General features: G+C 41.3%; 1 protein-coding gene across 1 annotated transcript in view; it reads right to left on the bottom strand.

Annotated features, from left to right (window-relative positions):
- The window catches only part of llgl2 (LLGL scribble cell polarity complex component 2), a 39299-nt gene extending 24744 nt beyond the window's left edge, over positions 1-14555 (bottom strand). The window contains exon 1 of the mRNA XM_008289361.1: positions 14309-14555. The gene's annotated coding sequence lies outside the window, so the exon portion shown is untranslated. The remainder of the gene's footprint in view (positions 1-14308) is intronic.
- Between the last annotated feature and the right edge of the window lie 3658 nt (positions 14556-18213).

Here is an 18213-nt window from a genome sequence, read left to right as displayed (position 1 = left end):
ACATTTTTTAAGAATCTGGATTACAGTACTGATGAGTCTTATTAACCTGAACTTATATAGACTATCTCTTCATCGCAATAAAGTTGAAATTTTACCTACGTTTTAATTTGTCATAAAATATTTGAGCAAAGTGAATGAGGCTAAACATACATGAAAGGTGTTTTGGCATTTTGAGGTCTACATGCAACTCTGGTACCTACAGGAACAAAAACCATGTCTTTTGCCCACTCTGTGATGTTTTTGGACCAATATTAGAACTAAAATGTGGGGGAAAAAACTTGAATCACTTCAAACAACTCAAAGTATGTTGTATTTCTGTGCCAATTTGTTAAGGTGACAGTACGGAGACACTTTAGACTTGCGCCATGTTGAAAGGGGAGCATAAATAATCCAAGGTTTGACCTGGTGAAAGTGCGGTTGCAACTTTTGCAGAAAAGCCACCAGGGTGCTCATTGAGACATTCAGCAGACATATTAGGATGCTGTCAGAATAATTGAAAGACGTGCATGTTTTGGAGAACCTGCCACAGCTCTCCGGTGGATTAAGTCTTTCTTTGTGTCTTCTGTCTCTTCATGTCATCAGTCTGTCTCCATAAGGCTGAGATCAGAACTCTGTTACCCCTTTTCCACCAAACTGGTTCCAGTGCTAGTTCGGAGCCAGAGCCTGACTTAGCACCAGTTCTTTGTGTTTTCACCACCTCAAGACGGGTGCTTAGCAAGCACCAACTCTTTGCTGGGCCAGAGCTAAGAACCGAGTACGTCAGGGGCTGGGGTCGGGGTTATTGTGACCAACGAGACTGATGAATGGGACACACAAGCAGTAATTTGTGTCGGTTGTTTTTTTTGCCGGGATCTCCCCAGTCCGATCACAGATGTATTGGAATGACTCCAGGTACACATAAGTTTTGCACAAACTGTTGCACGCTGAAAGCCATTACAATTGTGTCCCACCAGCAACACCACAGTGGTGGGAAACAGTACTTTTACAACTTCGGTGCACTGCGGTATTTACACTTAGAAGGTCCCAGATTTGAACCAGCTAAGCACTGGCACTAGCAACAGCAACGAACTAGCACCTGGTTCTTCTTGGTGGAAAAGGGGTAAGAGAGCTTTGAAACAGTCAGATGCCTCCCTGATGATAATGTGTGATGATGCTTGTGTGATAAGAATCTTAACATCAAAAGTGCCTGAAAACTTTGCATAGTACTGTACACTAAGTTCACAGCTAAATTCATTGAAATTTTACATCAATGCTGATATCAGCGTCACAATTCTCACGACAGCTTTAACATCCAACAACTGATCTCAACGAACTTACAGACACTGTGACATCCTACATCAGGGCATGTGTGCAGACCAAGACCATCTACACATACAACAACAATAAACCTTGGTTCACTTCTAATGTCAGGAGGCTGCGTCAGTCCAAGGAGGAGGACTACAGGAGTGGGGATCAGGCCCTGATCAAGCAGGCCAGAAACAGGCTGACAGAGGAGCTCAGGGCAGCTATGAAAGGCTAAAAACCAGCCTGTCAGCCAACAATTCCGCGTCAGTTTGGAGAGGCCTGCAGCTGCAAGAGACCATCCCCGCACCCACATGCAGGTACTAAGCACATTTCACTACGCATTGTAATGTGTATAATTGTGTACGTGACAAATAAAAGTTTATTTTATCTTATCACCCTGTAGGAAACCTCAGACTTGCTGAGGACCTGAACAGCTTCTACCGAAGGTTTGAAAGGCTGTCCTTCACACCTCCCACCCACACAATAGCACTCTCTGAAACCCCCACACCCTTCCCAGCCGACCCCCGCTTGCACTAAGGGGGATACCCCGTTTCCACCAAACTGGTTCCAGTGCTAGTTTGGAGCCAGAGCCTGACTTAGCACCAGTTCTTTGTGTTTCCACCAACGAAGAACCGGCTCCAGGTCCTCAAAACGGGTGCTTAGCAAGCACCAAGTCTTTGCTGGGCCAGAGCTAAGAACAGCGTACGTCAGGGGCTGGGGGCGGGGTTATTGTGACCCATAAGACCGATGAATGGGACACACACGCAAGCAGTAATTTTTGTCGTTTTTCGCCAGGACGTCTCTGGTCAATTCACAGATGTATTGAAAGAGTCCTGGGACACACGGAAGTTTTGCACAAACTGTTGCGCGCTGAAATTCGGCACAATTGTGTCCCACCAGCAGCACCACAGTGGTGGAAAATAGTACTTTTATAACTTCGGTGTAATGCGGTATTTATGCTTAGAAGTGCGGACTTTTTATGAAAAGCGGAGCGCTTACAGAAAAAAAAATCCCTCGGTTTCATCTTGGACAATTCTGACATCAAAACGCCCTAGTTTACTCTTTTTAAAGTGATTTTTGGTTGCACCCCCGCCTGAGCACCACAGCCACCTGCGCAACCTGCTATGTGGGGCATTCAGGGAACATTGTAAATTGTGGAGTCTATCGACATGAAAATGTTCAGCAAGTTATATATTTTGCCTGTGACAAGGTAAGAAGTGCGAACAAATGAAAAAGTTGGTCACACCGGTAATAAGAAAAAAAAAAAAGTCTGGAGTGCTGTGTGGACTTCCGTGTGGCGCAAGCGTTGTGTGTTCAACGGCTACGTATGCAGTGGCACATGGTGTGGCTCTAACTTGGCTCCTTGCCAATGGAAAAGCAAACAGGCTATGAGGAGGTGCCAGTTTTGAACCAACTAAACACTGGAACTTGAACCAGCAACAAACTAGCACCTGGTTCTTCTCGGTGGAAAAGGGAGAGTCGGGAACCACGGTGCCATAGCCCACAGCCACGCATATTTGCACTAGGGCAGGCCGATTAGATTGGCCGATTATAGAACTTCTTCAAATAATCATCATCGGCTGAAGTTTTGCAGATTAAACACCGATGTATTCTTAATTTCTCATAAAACAGTAAATGCTGTTAAGTGTCACAGTTGCTTTCATACATTCATTTTGTACAATTTTGATTTTGTAAAAAGAAAAATATTCTCCAAGGCAAAAGCGTATGAAAACACTTGAGCAACACCACGAAAAGCTCCGTTTTTGCTACTGCTTCTTGTAAACAAGTCAAACTTGGCTCACGGAGATGACGAAGACGCAAGATAGCGAACGCACAGCGGTAAGATCACTCACTCTGCCGCAAAGTCTGAAACCAAAACAGCGCATAGAGCCTCATTCTGACGGGTTTTCAGAGAACAGAAAACAACTTTTTAAACTTTTTATCCAACAACAGGAGTGATGTGAACGCAGAGGGGCCCGAAAAGTTCAAATGATGGACATTGCTGTCTGTCTTCAGCAAACGTTATGATGCCATGTCACTCTTAGTTTTACTTTGTCTGAAAACACTATAAGGTGACACAGGCTGTAACAGCAGCTCACTGTGTGTTGTTATGGAGTAACATTTGTGTTGGTCTATTTGTGACCATTATATATGTAAAATGCAACTCTGTCAAAGACGACATGTTTTGACATCTGAGAAAGGCGTCTGCTTTTTATTTTGGTTCATATGAGTCATGACTTCATGGCAAAGAAAATAATGGAGTAGAGAAAACGTGATTTAATATTAAAGGGAATCAGAGAGCTGCTTAAATAATGTTTTGCCTAAATCTAAAGATAAATTCATCAGTACAACTGGAAGCCAGAATTCATGCATCCTCCATGGCAAAAGAAAAACGCACACTGCAAATTAAGCTGAGACATTTAATTTTTTGAATGCAAACCTGCACTAAGGACAAACCGTTTGGTGTTTGAACTGAGTTTTGTTCTGTTTCTGTTCTGTGGGATTGTTTGCATTTGTTTTCATGTTTAATTAAGATTAAAAGCTTCATTAAAATATTAAAAGTAAGAATGCCTGCTTTTGTAACATAAAAATACACAAAATTAGGCCATTATAAGGCTTCTCATAAAAACAGGAAATTCAAAAGGGTTTATCAACACACAAAGCATTCATATTTGCCAGGTTAGGCTAAAATATGAGGCTACAGATGATAAGAAATTAAGAGCCGTTTGGGAGCCAAAAGAGTCGGCTCTTCTTTAGGAGCCGTGCCACAAGAGTCGACTCTCTGATAAGAGTCGAACTTCCCATCACGACTGTAAATGCTGCTACTTATGGGTGTTTATATTGTTACTACTTTATTGTTCTAGTTTTATTTCTTTACTCCTCAACTTGTACCTTGTTTTTATGTTCTTATTTTAGTAGTTTTTTGTGATTACTGTACAGAGAGCTACGATTCACTGGAGTCAATTTCCTTGTTTGCAAACTTGGCCAATAAAGTTGATTCTGATTCTGAATCCGATTCTCTAAAGACCTAATAAAAATATTAATAATAATTACAATAATAATTATAATTACGAGTGATGAGACAGCTAGTAATTCGGCACCAATAACAAATCTCACAGGAAAACACCATTCTTATTGTAGTGGCCCATTATAAGCTTGTAGTCCTTGTAGACAGAGTGTGTGTGAGACGGTCATAGCAGAAGCAGTGGAGCAGACAGTGGGAGCTCAAAACCATAAGCTGTGCTGACAATGTCAGGGTGGGAGGTCTGCCTCACAAACATGACGGCTCCTAAGGGCTACAAAAAGAATCTACTGATGAAAAACAACAGCAGGAACACAATTCTCACATATGCACACATGTAGCAAGTGAATCCAGCAACTAGTATGGCTTTGTCCAGTAAAACCAGCCCCAACACATGGGGTGAGTTTCTCTCTGCAGTTTTCACACTTCCCGTCAGTTGTATCTCTATACCCACATTAATTGTGGCCTTTTAAGTAACCTGACAGACATTAGAGCACACATTACCCTGTCACAAATGCACTCGTGTGTTATTTCTGCACTAGCTACTTATCAAGGACCAAAGCTGGGACTGAACATCACAATTATCTGATCTGCAGTGATGTTTAAGGCCATCAGTTCCAACAATTAGAATAACCACCTCCTCAGCTTCCTCTACTGCCTGACTGTGGCCAAGAAGAAGAAACATTAGAATATTGAATAAGCTGAGCAAATCAGGAAACCAGTTTGGAGTACCTGGTCAACATATAATTTGTTTGGAATGGGCGTATTGGTGAAATGCAGAGATGTGTTCATGACTTTCATTGGAGGACAAGTTGCACAGCCCTGTGGTGCTTCTGTACCAGGAGGTAGACCTGTGTGGTGTGTTTTGACAGCCACACTTGCTGTGGGACCTTGTTGACTTTAGGACAGGGGTTCTCAACTGGTGTGTCGTGACCCAAAAGTGGGTCGCGGACCTGTTCTAGGTGGGTCGCGGACAGCTGGTCAAAATTAAATAATATATAATGTGCGTCTCAGGTTGGATTTATTTTTTATTTTGAAAAAAACTTTTATTTTGACAGGCATGGTGACCATAGTGTGTTTGACGCTCATTTTAAGTTTGTGTTGATGTTGGGATGCAAGATGGCAAAGCGCAAATATGACCCGGAGTATTGAAAATGTGGATTTTCATCCTAGGGCTGGACCCAAGTAGCCAACTATTCATTCGCTGTGCTGGAATCGGGAAATCATATATTCAACACGCAGTTGTCATGGTCCAGTTACTATGCATGGTTATATGCTCTGAAATACACATTGCACAGGAAACTACATTGAATATTGAATTCTTTAAAAAATTGGGTCGCGACTCAATGACCATGGGAACATGTGGGTCCCAGGGTGACACCAGTTGAGAACCCCTGCTTTAGGACATCATCTACTGACCCCCCTCCAGAGTCAGAAACTCTGAGTACACACTGAAATGTGTCTGCTACAGTCTGTAGAACCAAGTATTAAAAGGCTTCAGACATTATCTAAACTCCATTGTATTAGTAACGATACTTCAGAATTCATCAGTTGTGCTTTGCTATGAGCAGAATTTAATTAACATTGATGTACCACAGTGGGTGATTAAATATTCAATATATTCAGTACCACTGCACTCATCTCTGCAAGAACATATCCTTTTCACGAGCAGCAGTGTGGCAGGAGAGGGTGAGGAGATGTCCCCAGCACCCAGCTCACATTATGAGCTATGGCAAGCCTTAGTGAATATTGTGTTTGGAGTCCTGCTAAATACAATTGTTACAATAAATGGTGACAGGTCAGGATTCGATGACTGTGGCATTATCAAGTTAACAACGAAAAGTCTCTCACATAGAATTCATCAGTGCATCTGGCTTTTGGTTGTTTAGAACTTTTCCCTGATCACTATTTTGTAGAAACATTTTGTAGTTCACACGTCACAAAGCCAGAAACCAAAAATACATAGTTTTGGTCCTTAACTCATAACTTTAGCTGCCTGCTGTGTAAAAAAAATGAAAATAACCAGCCTCACACCTGACCAGTAATAGAAAATGTTAGGCCTTCCTTCTAAATGCATCCATACACAGCAAAATGTGTATAGGTGACAACTGCATCTAAATAAAGATGACACTGTGTCAAATCCATAGCCTTTTGGAAAATATTATAGATTCCGAGCAACTTTTCTCCAGTAATTCATTATGTTTTGTCAATTCTAAAGTAGAAATGATAAGATTTTTTTTTGCCATTAAGTATAATAAACTCAAGCTTTGGGCTTTGGTTATTAGGTCCAAATTTCAAAACAGATTAGCTGGGGTTGGGGGGGGAAATTTACATTATCTAATACCTTAAGACAAAACAATTAACAGAGGCAGTAACAAGCAGATTCATAGATAATGAAAATGTTTAATGTTGGCAGTCCAAATTACACCATAAACTCAACTTTGTTTCCTTAAATGGCTATTTTCTAGCTGATACTTAAACAGTTCTACTGAAACTTCCAAAAATTCATTGTTCATGGCCATTTACTGGTATTATTATACTGTCATGATTACAACTTTTGAAGTTCACTGTCTTCAGGGGGATAAACCTTTAACATAACAGAAATTAATTTTGCAGGGAGGCTGTTGAGCAGGAAACAATGTGAATCGTTATGCACACAAAACACAAAGTTTCATTTAAATTGCCAAGAATGTGAACAAGGTTGTTACTGTGAGAGGAACTGTTAGTTTCAGGTTAATTAGAAGAACAATAGCACATGAAACAAGAATGAAGTCAGTTTCAGCCCAGTGCTGCTCTGTGATGCACCCTGGCTCGACTCTCAGACATAGATTTTCCCAGAAATGTAACTTTGCAAAACACGAGTAGTGAATACTTCGTCTATCATCACACTGTTTGATTTACAGTGAGCTCATCTCTCAGCAAGATAAGACTAACAACTGTGTTTACCTTTGATCGTAAATTCAACAGCCCTATTGACTCATCTCAAATAGTCGTATTCTGAACAGTCATCCCTGCTATTCACTATGCCATCCAGGATGTGTTTGCCCCCCCTTTTCAAGGTTCCCTTGTTATTCCATACTCTACAGGTCAGTGATGTCATCAGCTTCCCAGCATAGTCACTGAACCATCTAAGTTCAGAAGGGAGTCAATGGATGTGCAAAACATGCCTGAACATGACAATAACCACCTCAAGAAAAGGGAGTTGGACCAGCAGAGCTGCTGCGTGGCCTATGTCTCTCACCGACATAGCTCGCATACTGCTTCAAAGCAAGAATGACTTGCCATGAAATGTCTGGCATCCAAAATATTTAACTTGTGGACTTATGCAATCTGCAACTATGCCAGCACTTGCATCAAGACAGGAAAAAGGATGCAATGACAATCAATGATTCCTTATGTGACACCTAATCAAGTCAGAAACTTGAAGTACAAACATTCATATTGAATGTGCGAATGGAGCTAAAAAAATAAAGCACATTCCAACAGTTGAATCAGAATCTGCTTGGCAGCTGCTGTTAGACTACAGCCTGAGAGAACTGGCTTGCACACGTTGTCTGATCACAAAAGCACTGTAACTACATCTCTCTGTGATTGTGAACTGGACAGCACTGAGCTATTATTTGGTTGTGGTGATGGAAACAAGTCCTCCCAAGTCCGGACCGAGTGCTGTACTGTGGGTTAGGGAGGTACTGGTGTCAGGTCTGTGCGCACAGGAGAAGGGAGCGAAGGGAGGAAACGGGAAGGATAGGAATACATCTGAGCAGCATGAAATAAAAACCCTTAGCTGGGTGTCGCTGAAACTGGGATAACACCTTGTACTGGTGCATACATGTGAAGCAGAAGCTGCTTTCCTCTATGAAGACAGAAGAATGCAGCAAATAAAAGACCGGTGGGAGGAGTCCGTCACTAAAGCAAACACTACAGAGATGCTTCCTTCCAGTGTCCCTAACACAACAGAACTGAGATCTTGTCAGTTCTGGGTGTGGTTAGCAGGATATATCTCCCACCAACTCACTCCCTCCTTCCTGTAATCAGATCCAGGGAGAGGACTCTGAAACGCAAAGTTTACAGTAGTTGAGCTGAGATTATAAGTGACAGTGCCTTCTAACCTGAGCTTAAGTGCAATGTGTTCATATATCTCTCAGGACAAGGAGTTCGTACACAGAAGATTCAACGTTAGCTCACTTACCTTTACCAGAATATAGCCATGTGAGCAAAAAACTAAAATATTTTTCAATTAAATGCATCATTGAAAACTTGAACAGGAACACCAGGAATGGCACAAATCACATTATCAACTACATTTGGTTGACATGTCAGGTCTGCCAGACAATAAAGAACAACTGCGGTAGGAGGACAGACGCGTGTCAAAACACTGACGTTACAGATTGGTTAGTGTCCTATTAATTGTTTACTTGTGTCTGAATGTGTCAGGTTTTCCTGGTAGAGTGGGGACTGGAAGGAACACCAAGATAACCTTTAGCAGTCCTCGCGAATACTGTTCAAAAAAATACCCAAAACATCAGAGTAGGTCAAACTGTCTCATCAAAAAGGTGCATTTGTTTTTGAAATGTCAAAATACTGATTATGTTGTCACCAAACAACTTATTTTATCTCTGCATTTACAACACTGGTCATTTGGAACCACGTATCCCTTCAGCAGAAAGTTTCTTGCAACTGCCCGATTTATTTTCCCAATATGTTACTCAAAGTTGACAAAATATTTCAAAAACCATTTTGAATCATAACATCCAATGCAACAGTAGCACAGCTTTTAAAAGCCACCAGAACTGAATCACTACTTCTGACAAAAGGTGCTTTTCTATCCACCTTTAATGTGTGCTTTTTAAATTTATGATTAAAAATCCTATGTGGAAATGCAGGGAAAAAATCTTTAAAAGGTACTTTTTTTAAAGCTGTGCAAGTGTAATAGTAAATAAATAAGTGATGAAGTAAGTTCATGAAACATGTTACTTTAGTGTCCACGAAAGCTGCCACGGCTTGGCTATGGTTCAAGTTGGCTCAGAGATCACGGGTATCATGAAGGTGGTTCAACTTTCTTTGTCAACTCAGACTTTCTGCTTCAGACTGTTCACATAAAAGGAGATGTTTAAGGCGTCATGTGACTCTTCTGCACTACATGAAACGTTGTGCAGCTGCTTCGGCCAACACGTTATAATGGAGAACAAAGAGGAATGCAAACACTGGTGATGGTAAAATCACTGCTGCTGTAAATGACGCAAAGCAGGAATGCTGGTAGTAAACTGTTAATCATGTGTTAATATATTAATTTTATTGATCAATGCAGCTGCTTATTTCTAACTGACAGCTGCACCTTAAACCTGCTGAACTTTAACCCTCATATATTTAAACCTCATCTTGTATTGAAGCACATTTAGGTCTGACACTGTCCCATAACTCAGGATATCACATTAACGTTTTTGCCACATCAAAGTGAAATCAATGTTATTGATTGAATATTCTCTGTAATGAATACCAGTAGAATAACCCATTTTCAAATCTGTATTTTATCAGCTGCACTACCAGCAGAGTAAACGGATCAAATTAAAAAAACATATTGATGTGATTCTTGCATCTCCAACTAAACACATGTTGGGTTTTCATGACTGTGTGATGCTGAAACCGCACGGCTTCATTCAGTGATATTAGCAACGCACAACTCTGTCAGGAAATGATTTGACGCTTCTTCCAGTCAACCTAAATCTGAATCTCTGAACATAACCTACTCCTGACTAGGTTAGCTCCACAGCATCAGTTACCATGGCGATCTAGCAGGTTAAAAGAGAGCCACCTCCATAATACTGAAAACTCTGGCTTTCAGCGCAACATACCTGATAACCCACTAGTCTCGCTTCATAGCACAGCCCTCAGGTCTGAAAAGTGAAACCAACACAACAGTGCTTTCAACCTGCATTCTTTGTAATGGCTCACAGGAGGTGACTTTGAAGACATGTGATGCAATCAAAGACTACGAGGAAATGACCCTTAATCTGTTTTGTGGTCTTAAATTACTAGTTTCAGGTCTCCCCTCAATACAGTATGGTGCTCCTCATGTTTGTTTGGTCCCATTTAGAGTAAAATAGACGATAAAGTAGGGGTATTCAACAAGGGGCAACCTCTGTCAATCACGTGCCAAAAAGTGCAGTTCCTCAAATGGCAACCTGAGGATGGCTCCAGTACTGAGGCAGTCCACACAGACCCCCACGTTAAACTGTCAGACTTTAACACATAACTACACATGTTCACAAGCTGGTACAAAATTGCTTTTGTTCTCTATAGGCAACCTGTCCGGAGTTCTTATACAACTCACCCAATTAAACTGTATTAAAGCTGACCCCATGGCTACACTGACCTCACACAGGCTGTTCAGGGAATGGCTGCTGCATCACCACACTTTCATTACATTCACTGGCTTTACTAAGTGTGTCAGCAATGCATAAACGGTGCATCCGCAACATGGAGATCAGCTTTGGAAATACAAAAGTAGATCAGTTTCAAGTTTTTTAGTTTTGTTTTTCTTTTTACAAAGTGTGTGGCCTTTTCACTTGTCTTTTTTGTTTTGTTTTGTTTTTTCAGTTAAACTACCTGTATACAGGAAACAAATCTGTACTGTATCAAACAGGGCTTCCTCTTATTAGTCTCAATCATTCAGTCCTATCCAAAGAAAAAAGTACTAGAAATGTACACACACATGGCTTGGACAGCTTTTGAGTTCGAATGTGGACTTTGATATAAGAATATCAAAGAGTTGAGTTCTACATACATTTGTAAAATGTTGTTTTTGGACTTTGGAAACAATAATTGTAATCAGTCTTTCCGATGTGTGCTTGCAACAACCAGCATTAGTCAGAATGCTCTGTTTAATGTTGTTATAAGCTTTGCCATGCCAACCATTACTTTGATGTAAGTCTTCTGATCAGACACTTTTTAATTAAATACCTGCATTTAGCTGCATTGAGCCTAAACATGCAGAAGCTTTCATTCTCGAGATTTGGGGTACTGGTTCGAGCAGGATGCGATTTTGGTAGCTTGCAGAACTAGCTATCGTGGCATTTTCACTTCTATCTGCTGCAAACCTGACGAGCAAGAGGATACTTTCTAGCATTTGTAGTTTCTATGCCATCCCATTAGCAAACCACAGAATAGCTCCTTTTCCTGCCAGATAATGTGTTGCACAATGGGGAGGTAAAACAGGAATCAAGTTACCAGTTAACAGCTTGAAACACAGCATGACAGTCTGACCAAGTGCTCGGTTTTAAGTTTACAAGCAAAGTACGACTTCTACTTTAACCAACAAAAGGTTAAATAAATTCATGCTTCCATTAAAGCTTAAAAAAGGAAGCCTTTGAAATACACGCAGACTGTTTTTCCTGCATATTTGCACTGTTTGTACAACTAAGATTTTTCAGAAATCTCTCTGCTTTGTTGAAAATGTTGCTTTACAGCAGGTGAAAGCTCATCTCTGCCTTGCCCTACATTTGGGAGGGGCCATTTATTTTGTCTTTATAATAGTTTCGGGTGGACTTCGCTGTGCAGGTGAAACAGCACCAAGTCTACTTAGAACAAAGGCTTTTTGTTTGGCTTGTCCTGGGCTGGTGCAGGTGGAACTGAAAGGACGCAGTCTGTGTGTCTTTCAGCAGTATCCAGTCAGGATTCCACAGTCTGAGTGATGCACAACTTCTGCGTCAAAGATTTAAAGAAACTTTTTAGCTGAGGTTAACAGAAGAGGTCGAGGTTTGCACAAGGTTGCAGTTGATTTACATGAAACACAGCAATCACTTCTCCAGGAATGTGTTGTGATTATGGCACACAAACTGTGTCTTTTGCCGTCTGTGATACTTTTAGACAAATATTCATGCTGAAATGTGGAAAAAAAGACTTCCCTAAAGTCCCATCTCACAACTCAAGGTATCGTTGGGTGTAATTCAGACTTGTGCCGTGTTGAAAGTGACACGGAAAAGCTGCTAGGTTCAACCTAGTAAGACGGTGGCCCAGCTTTTACAGAAAGTGGCCAGGGTGCACATTCAGACTTCAAGCAGACTTGTTCAGTTGCTGTCACAATAACAGAATGGAGTGCACGTCTAAAAAGGGTCTGAGAGTTTGCTTTGGCTCAAAGGACACAATGCAAGTTGAGCTCCGTAATGTCATTTTTGAATGTTATTCAAAATCTGAGCTGCCTTGATCATGTGGCATAATCAATTACATAAATGTCAATGTTTTTAAACCAATGTGTGTGTGTGTGCCTGTTATTGTTTTTCTACTTGACATCAGTTGTTTTTTGGCTCCAGTGATTGGACTGCTGCAGTAAGTGCTGATTCCTACATTTTCAAAACCCCAGGAGCATACCACAGCAGCAAGGTGCAATGCATGAGCCCTTGTAAAGAAACACTCATTGCTCTTTAGGAAGGAGGCACTTTACAACTGTTTGCTTCTTCCCTGCCCTCTGTGCTCACATATACTGTAAATAAACATAGCTGAGTCCCAACAGAGCTGTTGTCAGAGATGTATTTATCCATTTCTGCTGTCAGACCATGGAACGAGTGTACAACAGTGACTAAAACACAAATCATTAATACCAACAGCTACAGGCTACTGTTGTGCACGGCTCAAATCCTTTACAACCGCAGCATGGTCCCACAAACTCACCATGTGCATGAGGTAAAGACAACAGGTGTACAGATATATTTTCATAGAATTCAAAGCTACCACCAAAGTTGGAGAACAAGTCCACAATTAGGAGAAAAGGAGTTGCTTTCGCGCCTCTTTGGGTTCAATAGAAGAAACTTCCTTTTTTGTTGCAGTTGCACTACTCACTTGAATAACAGCTTCTTCTCATTATTTTGTTTCTGATCATACTGGAGAGACCAGTTTAACTTCACTTTGTTAAATGTGTAAACCTTCGTTCCCATTCTGCACAGTGCTGCATTACACAACGTCTACAGTTTGTCTAAATGAAATTTACTTCAATCAAATGATCAACTGTGTATTTGTTTTTCGGTTTTCTGTTTTGTTTTTTTTGAAGAAACCTAACTCTCTTACACAGTCCATAGAGGCAGTCCGTTTGTCGTCATTTTATTGTGAATTTTCCTGAAACTTGCCAAACTGGTCAAACGCCTCTCCCTCATACATACCCCCCTATCCCAAACACACCAGTTACTCATGTCTGAAACCAGACCGTTGACTCAAAGGCCTTACTGACATACCTGCTGGGGAGACACACCTTGTTCAGGTTCTACGTTTCCGGAATTATGCAACACTAGCTGCAGCTAATGCTCACCTGGTTACACACCCTGGTTGGCAATAAACACCGCAGTTGACTCGATATGACCGACATGAAGAGTTAAAGCACTGATCAGTTCTCTGTTTTGAACTTTGTGAATGAAATGCTTCTAGCTGCAGGTGTGTGCTCACCCTCTTGACCGCTGGCTAGCTAGTTACCTGTGTTTACAGGTAACTAGCTAGCCAGCGGTCAGACAACCATAATATCAACTCTGGTCTAAACACATCCTTAAGTGTAAGGGCAAAGGAAACGTTGGTTCAGTGTGGGACTGATTACAGACAAACTCTTCTCTAAAATTACAATAAGACACGTTTTTACGTCTTCTTCGCGTATTCGACATGGAAGTAAACAGTAAAGCACAAATTAGTGTTCGTGAGACTGTATTTCTGTTAACTACCTGCTAAAAGTTAACAGTGCAGCTCAGCGACCCTTAGTCTGTCACCTTAGAAGGTCGGGACTACACGGTGTACCTGGATCTAGGAAAAGTGTGAATCCACCGATATCTGAGAGCGAAGTGAGTTCAGATTAGCCCGCTAGCCGCAGAGCAGCTACTGGCTAAGCAACTTCAGCTAGCTCCACTTCAAGTCGTTCAGGTAGTGAAAACAAGAACAGGTGGCTATGATCAAATGCGTAGTTCAGTAGTTAGCCAACACCTGTGGCCGCCAGCTCCTTGCAAACGTCGGGCCCATCTCCCAACTCACCTGATACCAAACGGCCGTTGCTCCGCCGATGTCCACTGTCTACAGCCGCTGGAGCAGATCCACCTCCGGCCAGCTTAGTTCACGACGAAGTCTCTCCTCTTATCAAGTCAATCCGAATGTGAACAGACCGAAAGCGAGTACTCCCAGGATCCAGGGGGACGCCGTCTCAGCAGAGGGAAACTCACATCTGAGGACCGGTTCAAGTAAAGCTAGGTCGGCTGCTTCTCTCCGCGCTGCGGCGGTGCTTCCTGCTAGGATAAACTTCGCTGCTAACTCCGCCCGTCCCCGCTGCGGCGGTGCTTCCTGCTATGCTAAACTTCGCTGCGAACTCCGCCCGTCCCCGCTGCCGCGGTGCTTCCTGCTATGCTAAACTTCGCTGCTAACTCCGCCCGTTCCCGCTGCGGCGGTGCTTCCTGCTAGGACAAACGCCACTCTGATGATGCCTTCGAGTGCACCTCGGAAACTCCATGCAAGTCCCGTCCCACTTCCGCGTTGGCTTCTGTTCCAAAAGCTTCCACAGACCAGTTCTTTTTTTATTTTATTTTTTTTACAAAGGACTTAATGTACAGTTTTTCCCTGAAAACATGATGCTGGTAACCTGCTATGTAAAAATGAAGCATGTTGGTCTTCCTCCTAAGCATTTGGATGGCAGGTCCGCTACTGCAGCTCCCAGAAGGCTGCTCGACGGTGACGCGATGACACAGAGCTGGTTGACCATGTCAGAGAGTACCGACTCAAATGAAATCCATCTGAACAGCAAGATACAGACATTCTCATTTTTCCATTATTTTATTTACTTGTGACTATTGGTAATTTGGATGGAGCAACATTTCAAATAAATTTGAAGAAACCTGTGGAGCGTTGTGAAGTGCAGTAACTTATAGACTAAGGATCTGCGCTTTCAGGGTGACTAAGTGGTGCCTTATGTTTGTTTATTTCGATGATCACATAACACAATATTGCAGTAATAGCACTTAAGCAAATATGATTGAATTAAAAGTGGCAAAACGGAAAACTCAATTTAACACCCCACCTGACATGTGAGGGAAAATACTGTAATTCTCCAAAGGAAACTCCATTTGGAATTTTGCTGAAAACACCAAGACTTTGTTTCCAGAGGTTTCACTGAAGAACTGAATTAGTGCGCAACAGTTCAGCAGTTGCTGTCAGAAAAGCTGGAGCCTATTCCAGCTGACTTAGGGTGAAGGCAGGGGACAATCTGGACAGGTCACTAGTCTATCACAGGACTACACTTAGAGACAGACAACCAAGCACACTCACATTCACACCTATAGACAATTTAGTATCACCAATTAACCTCAGCATGTTTTTGGACTGTGGGAGAAAGCTGGAGAACCAGGAGAACCCATGCTGCACGGGCAGAACACTCCTAAGGCACAATCACTTTTCCTTATTATGCAAGACTACAGTTGTACCATCTACCTTAAAAAAGCAATTTTCTAAAACATTTACATGCACAGTAAAACTGGCTAAAGGGACACACTGGGTAAGTTTACAATAACTGGTAACAAAACAGGTGTACACACAGCTGGTTCAAACTTGGTATTACTGCACTCCTGTATTAGCTTTGGACAGATCTGAATTCCTTATCTGAAAAACTGTATAGAAATATCTAGTGGCACAAGTGTTGAAAACAACTGAAACAAGATTTTTTATTTTTTTTAATCAAGATGTGAAAAACAAAATGACTTGAAATCTTATTTATTGTTACAAATCCAAAATTAGTACACCTTGATTATTTAACTTGAACAGAGGTAGGCTAAGATAAGCAGATACAGTTGAAATGAAAGGTGGAGTACGTGACTCTGGAAAAAAAAATTGCTGATAGTTAGTGTGTTTAGATGGTTAGATTTACAGTCTGTCATTTCCCCCACTGCCCCCTTAACCGCCATCTGTCCTCTCCCTCTTTCCCCCTCATCTTGTACAAGAGTATGACACGCTAAATAGTGATGAGTGGATCGGTCCAACTACTTAGTTTGTTTCCCCATTTCCAGAGCCAGAGGATCGCACTACAGAGCATATAGCTGACTTGACCAAACCTTAAACCCCAATCAGAGATAACGGGGATCAGACAGTGGTTATCAACTTTCTCTGTTAACCCGGCTATCTTTATCAGGCTTTGTGTGTGTTCCCAAAAAAAAGGGGGGTGTCTGATGCATCATCTGGCTCGTCTTCCACACAAAACACACAATGACATGCTGCCTACTTTAGTCAAGAGGAGCAGGTAACAGAGAGCTATGAAGAATATGCTCATTTTATTATGGCAAAAACCACTGGTTGTGCAAATGATTCATGAGCGGAATGCAGGCAGAAAACTGTTAACAGTGTAAGTTATTATCTATACGTATAATTTACCACTCAGTAGTTCAGTGGCTAAAGTTCATACATTTATACATAATCCATAACAAATGCGTTTAGGTCTGACACTGTCCCACAGTGAAGGGTGCATAAAACTCACTTTGGCCAAATTACAGTAAAATTAACATTGAATATTCTCTGTAATAAATACCAACAGACTCGTTCGTTTTCTCATCTGTGTTCTATTAGCTGCAGTTCCAGCACCATAAAAGTGGATTTGGCAGCAAATCAGGACCAGACATAAAACCGTATGTTATGTATTATTATTACCAACTGAAAGCATGTAGGTGCTCGTGGCAACGCAACTTGTGTGATACTGTAACTGCACAGCTGCATTCAGTGGGATTGCTAGCATACGGTTCAATAGGTCTGCAGATATACCATAATCCATCAGCTGAAAATTTGTATTGCTCAGAGAGAATATCATCAGGAGAAGAACTGTGCAAATGTGGCCTTCTTACAATCAGTTTAAATCCCAAACTCTGAATGGCACCTTGTCTGGAGCAGGTTTTGTGTCGCACAAGTTACCATGGTGACCTGGAAGGTTGAAAGAGACCCTGCAAAACCATTAAATGCAAAGGGATATGTACTAACACTGTTCTTTTTCAGCAGTCACACAGAACAGACAGTTAGCAGATCATGAGGAGATCCTCACTCAGTTTGACATGAAGTATATATTGGATTAGAATCACATACTCCACCTTTAAAATTTACAGTATGATTTTTTGAAAAATGCAAATTTACAATGGATGTAACTTACAACAAAAGACAGAAGTGTCACTAAAATGAAACAAATGTTTTAAAGCCTCTACATACCCATGGCACATTCCCAGTGAGTGGTTACCTAATCTGTCTAATTGAAGTTCTTGTCCAGGCTGAAAGGCATAAAATAGACTCACAACCAGCTGACCCTTTTTTTTTTGTTTTGCTGTGACCTGTAAGGCTGCAACAGCTCAACACTTTATCCATCTCATTAGGATACTGAATTTGGTGACAACAGAGGTACAGAGGTCTAGTTAGCCACACTTAAAACATCCACGTGGGTTTACAAGGCCTTTATAGCATAAATGCTGCTACAGTTTTGAACAAAGAACTCCAGCTGAAGATGACAATCACACAGTCCTGACGCTTAAAGTTGCTTTAAGTAATTTGTTGGAAAGCTATTTCTTCTCCACACATCAGCTGGCACAGAGCAACATACAGCGCCCTCCACAATTATTGGCACAACTGGTTAAGATGTGTTAAAAGCCTTAAAATAAATTCAGTTTTTATTGCAGAAGTATGCTCTCACACTGAAAATTGTAGAACAATGTAACCTTCAACTCAACTCAAATGAATTGTTGGCAAAAGGGGGTTGTACAAAGTATTAACATCAAGGGTGCTAATAACTGTGGCACACATGATTTGATGTAAAAGAATTATTTTTTAATGTGGGATTTTTTTCACACTGAATAAATGCACTTGAATTAAAGGTTGTATTTTCCTCTTTTTTCATTGTGGTCCTATATTATTTAGAAAAAAACTGA

This window comes from Stegastes partitus, unplaced genomic scaffold (assembly GCF_000690725.1).
Source record: "Stegastes partitus isolate 25-593 unplaced genomic scaffold, Stegastes_partitus-1.0.2 Scaffold609, whole genome shotgun sequence".
NCBI lineage: Eukaryota > Metazoa > Chordata > Actinopteri > Pomacentridae > Stegastes > Stegastes partitus.
This window is presented reverse-complemented; position numbering and strand designations above follow the sequence as displayed.